At 36.2% G+C, this 5,614-nt stretch overlaps 1 protein-coding gene across 4 annotated transcripts in view; it reads right to left on the reverse strand.

Moving 5' to 3' along the window:
• Positions 1 to 5,148, reverse strand: part of LOC106877503 (heparan sulfate glucosamine 3-O-sulfotransferase 5) — a 25,742-nt gene extending 20,594 nt beyond the window's left edge. The window contains exons 1-2 of one of the 4 annotated variants that reach the window (XR_008265016.1): positions 3,043 to 5,148; positions 1,675 to 1,903 (exon numbers count right to left, since the gene is read on the reverse strand). The gene's annotated coding sequence lies outside the window, so the exon portion shown is untranslated. Of the gene's footprint in view, positions 1 to 1,674; positions 1,904 to 3,042 lie in introns of those variants that run through there. The other 3 variants (XM_014926445.2, XM_014926437.2, XM_014926431.2) reach the window with 3 other exon arrangements.
• Between the last annotated feature and the right edge of the window lie 466 nt (positions 5,149 to 5,614).

The raw sequence follows: 5,614 nt of genomic DNA on the forward strand, positions 1-5,614 counted from the left end.
CACGACAGTCTCGCCTTATTTTTATTATTATTATTTTAATTCTCAGATAGTCCGGACGCGCGCGCGCGCATGTGTGTGTGTGTGTGTGTTTTGGCCTGCTTTTAAAGTAAGCCCACGGGAGTCTTTTGTGGCAGGTCTGTGTGAGATTCGATTCAACTGGTAGGTACTACTATTATTTAACATTTCAGCAGGGTTGCTTTTCCCCCGCCTTCCTACCAATCTGCAGATGATAGTAGTAACACGAAATCCTGCCTGGTCTTTCTGCCAAAACACGAACTTATTTGCATAATTGTACAAGGTCGACGGCCGGACGTTAATCATAATGGATTTCAACCAGTAAACCGTGCCTCATGAATAAATGTGCGTGTTTGGGGCGGGGGTACGTGCGGGTGTAAAAAATATATATATGCGTGTGTGTATTGGTACAAATGCATGTGTAACTGGGTATTGGTGTTTATGTATGTACGTGAGTAAAATGTGTACTGGTGTGTATGCATACAAGTGTGTGTATACGTTTGATCTTTCTGCCAAGGCACGATCCTATTTGCATAATCGTACAAAGTTGACGGGCTGAAACTAACTATAATAATGCTATAGTATCATACATATATTGTGGTTTATAAATTTATTCATAAATTAAAGAATTATTAAATAAACGAAGGATTTCCTTTTCGGAGAAAATCGACTAAAGATTCTTTGGTATATACTAATATACTTTTTCGAAATTGGTGATATGAACTTATAAGTACGCAAGTACAAGAATTGTTACATTGTCGGACAGAATTCTATGTGATAACCGTTCCGGTGATGCCACCGCGGTCAATTTTATCTGTGCACCCTTTAGGGATCGATAAACTAACTATCTACAATGAGGGGTGGTTCTTTTTCTCTCTGTTAGTCTTTGTTCCTGGAAGGTCAGACTTGGAGGATAGATTCTGCTAGGTCTAAAAAAAACAAACGAAAGAGCCCCCCCCCCCAAAAAAAAACCAAACCCAAGCCACGCCAAAAATCGGGTCGGCACCCCGCCTACGACACCATCAAGGCGTTGAATGCCCAAAGAATGGTAAATAAGAACTTGGGTGAGCTCACTGACTATTCCCTTCCACGCAAAATGCTGGCCTTATGCCAGGCAGAATCGTTAGCGTGTCGTACAAAATGCTCAGCGGCATTTCGGCCGTTTTTATGTTCTGAGTTTAATTCTGCCGAGATCGACTTTGCCGTTCATTTTTTCGAGATCGATAAAATAAGTACCAGTTGAGTATTGGGATCAATGAAAGCAACTTAACCCTTCCTTTAAAATTGCTGGCCTTCTCTTATTATCATTATTATTATTCCATGTTATATTGTTGATGTTTTAGAAATCGATAGAGGTGATTTCCTTGGTGCCAGCTTTGCCAACCGTAAAATCAGCGAAGCAAGTCGAATAAAAACAGGGTTCGTTCCGCTACTTGAACACGCTCAAATTTAGTTATTTATTTATTCAGATTGACATTTAATTATTATTAATTGACGAACCATTCAATAAACAAATAAATAAAGCGTGGAATGGGAAAAGCTAAATCAAACAAGAAGACAAAGAAAACAAGACATAATATAATGCTGCCTTGTGGAAGACAACACAAAAGACAGAATGGAAACATTATCGCAAAAAGAGAGGAAATAATGCGTGTTTGAACTAAATAAATACGCACTGACGTACGCATGTATGTGGAGATGTGTAGAATATTCCTCTATGTATGTGAGTGTAATAATATTTATATATTCACGTGGAAAATGATGTGTAAACAAGAATAAACAAGCGTGGAATCAATGTAACGAATCAAATAGACATGGTTCGCTTCTGCCCAACACACACAAATCAACATTTCCAACTCTACATTGGTGCTTTATTGACATGGGAAAGCTGAAAAAGAAAGGAAGGAAAAACACAGCAAAATGAGATAAGATATAACGGAGGCAACCCTATACAATAGAGTCGGAAATTATCTAGTGTACCAAAAACTGTAATTTCTTAGGGTGTGTATATTTCATTCATTGCAGATTATAATTCTGTTCCACCCCAAATTTCTATATTTTGCGGGTCTGGTTGGTGGTGCCCTATCTCTTTATAGTGTACTTTTTTTTTTTTTTACTTTTATTTTCTTTTCACCATTTCATTAGATTTACGTTTTAAACATTTGAAATTATGATCCTTCAAAAACATCCCTAACTTTTTACAACATCAATTTCTCTCCAATCCTAAAATAAAATAAGAAAAATAAAAAAATATCGAAAATGAAAAATTACGGAAAAAAAGGTGGTGGTGGTGGTGGGGACAAAATTTCCCCCACCAACTGTTAATTTTCTTTTCTTTTTTCATAGAATCGTAATCTGTGGTGCTTAAAGTATATAATAACCACCAAAGAAATTAGTTTTTGGCGTATTGTATTATTTCCGACACTATTGCCTGGGAACGATTTATATATATAAATTTATATATATATATGTGTGTGTGTGTGTGATGTCTTGCAAATGATAGAGCACAAGAACAGGAAGAAAAAAATAAAGAGGAAGAATTTATGCAGTTGCTTCTCACTGCTACCAAATCTATAAATGACACACAAAGACAAATGTACGCATACACAAAAACATACATGCATACATACGAATCAACGTGTTCGCACACAACCAGCCTGCTAGAGATAGCAGTCACATCTTCGAACCGCACATTACACATCTTTAAAAAAAAAATCGAAAAGAATAAAAGATACGATAAAAGGATGCATGAGATAATGTAGTATGAGAGACACGACGATTGAAATAAATAAAATCAATATAACAAAACAAATAAATAAAAAGATGGGATGGTCACAGGTGGAATGCATTTGACCAAAAGCATAGTTCGATCAAGGATGACCAATATAGCTTAACAACAACAACAACAATACATACGCGATCACATTATACGAATGTGTATATTTATAGATTTCTATGTATTTATATTGACACCAAATTAAATTGAATAAATAAACGGTTTGGAAGCGATAATTAAGTTATCCTTACCTTTTGCAAAAAGCCAAAGTTAAGTGAATCTTAGAAGTTGCATATTGAGAAACACCGAGTTATTTTATATAGATTTATATATATCTATGTGTGTGTGTATTATTATATGCATGTACATATAAATAGATTTATATATAAAAGTATAAATATATACACACATGTATTGGCAGCGACATGATGGTTGGCAAACGACAATAACAATGGCCAGAACTGCTGTTGTTCACCAGCTGAAGAATATAACATCCTCGTCATAATTTTTTCGCATCTTTTGTAGAATATAAATCCGTCTTGTAAAACAATTCTTCATTCTAACTCCGTCTTTTTCCGTTTTTCTTTCTTTCTTTCTTTCGTGCTTTCTTTCTTTCTTTCTTCTTCTACTACTAACAATAACAAACGGGTGAGTGTAGGATAATATGTAATGACTTTTGCGTCAGTCTTCGTTTCTTTCTGCTTTTCTTTCTGTTTCTGCTACTGGTGTTGATGTTGGTGTTGATGCTTCTGTTGGCCTGGCTTGCAGGGTTTCCGGCCGCGGTTTCCATTTAACGTAAAATGTGTTATTGTCTTGGAGTGAGAGAGAGAGAGAAAGAAAGAAAGTGAGTGAAAATGTGTGCGATAGAGCGAAAGTGAGAGAGAGGGAGTGAGAAAAAAGGAAATCGAGAAGGGAAGAGGAGGAGGAGGAGGAGGAAGAGGAGGAAATAAAGAATTACTAGAGTCGACTCAATTAGTGAATTGCTATTCTCAAAGAATGGGAGGAACTAGCTAGGTGGATGCCGGAAATATTTAAATAATATAAACAGTTATCAAGATTCTCATACAGTTTGTATAATTAGCGGCAGTTTTTAATGTAGTATGGTTTCTAGTTCTCAAAGACACGAAGGTTTCTGCAATTCTGAAAAGAGTTGTAATAGTATTGATAATGGTTTGTTGTTTAACCCCAGGTCAATTCTGATCGAGCAGGCCTAGAATGAGAAATCATTCTAACTGTGACCATCTCACCGTTTATTTTTTTTCATTTTATTCTTCGGAATTTTTTTTTTTTACTATTGCACCAGTCTCGCGAAACGGGTGTAAATCTTTGGTTGGAGGACTTTCGGAATCGTTTTGATTATTTCATGGAGAACGAAAAGGACGGAGTATTGGGTGGTTGTTTCCTTCTCTGAAAGAATTTTTTGTCCCAAGAATTTATCATTTTATATCTTCCCCCACCCCGATTCCGCGCCCTTTTTGATAGTACTAACTATTACACCCGTTTCACAAAACGGATGTAATAGTAATTTTTTTCAAATATAGTATTTATCTGTATTAAAAAAAAAAGACTAGAATAATTTGAAATTTTGCTTCTATTTATAACAGGTGACCGTGTATAGCATCACATGCGGGTTAAATAACAAAGGTTATTCGTTGCTGTTTTAATGAATATTATCTATTTATTTTGAAGAAAAAAAAAACTGAGTGATACAACATGTATGTGTATATCATAGCTGAAAGACCATCGAAAAGCGCCCTTCGACAAAAAAGATATGAGGTCAGCTGAGAATCGAAACAACATCCACAAACGACATGGGGTAGCACTTGCAATTTTTGTCGTTGTTGTGTCGCCTCCAGTCGATTTTAATTCATCAGTTCTACCATAAAAGATGTTCCAGCCACGATCGTTTAGTCTTTTTATTTTTTTCTCAGATATATCGAGCATAACGTATTATTGTTTTCATTTATCTATTCAACAGGGCAAGCTATAGCTATGACTTGTTTCACAGCTTCTGAGACTGGTAGGTAGCAGGGGCGGGAGATATCCTTAAACCAAAGCCTGGCCTGAATGTGTGCAACAGAGTGGGACCCCTATTTTAGTTCGAAAAGACAGAGGACACACTGGACCTAATAGAGTTGTAGGTGGGAGAGGAAATCGTCCCACAGTTCCGGAGGACTTTTAAGCTGAAAGCCACGGATAATTTCCAGAATTCCTTCGTCTGATAGTGCTCATAAGAGGTAGTTCGAAATAATCTCTACAGACATGGTCCTGTCCGAGATTCACGTACAGCGATGAAACCGTTCTGCACACACTCGTCCTGTGTTTGGGCACCGAGCCTTCTGGGGGTGGTGATGGTAGCGATCTAAATGTTATTTAGATATGTAGCTCAGTGTAAAACATTCTCTCGTGACATTTTAGCTGTAATAATAAGAATAATTTGTAGTAGTAATTAAAATATGACTGCATTTAAATCAGCGGCTGTAAATGACACGGGTGAAAGAAAATATGTATGAACATATTTATATTATGTGCGTGTATGTGTTTATGTGTGTGTTTGAGTGTGTGAATATATAAAGGCATGTGGATGTGTTAATGTGTATGTATGCGTAAATGTTTGTGTTGTGTGCGTGTGTAAATGTGCATGTTGGTGTGTATACACATGTTCGTGCATAAGTATATGCATGTATAAATGTGTGTTGGTGTATATGCATATGTATGTGTGCAAACGTGTCTTGGTGCATATGCCTGTAAATGTATATTTGTGTGTGTGTGTGAATATATATATATATATATATATATACTCTTTTACTTGTTTCAGTCATT

Source organism: Octopus bimaculoides, chromosome 10 (assembly GCF_001194135.2).
Source record: "Octopus bimaculoides isolate UCB-OBI-ISO-001 chromosome 10, ASM119413v2, whole genome shotgun sequence".
Taxonomy (NCBI): Eukaryota; Metazoa; Mollusca; class Cephalopoda; order Octopoda; family Octopodidae; genus Octopus; species Octopus bimaculoides.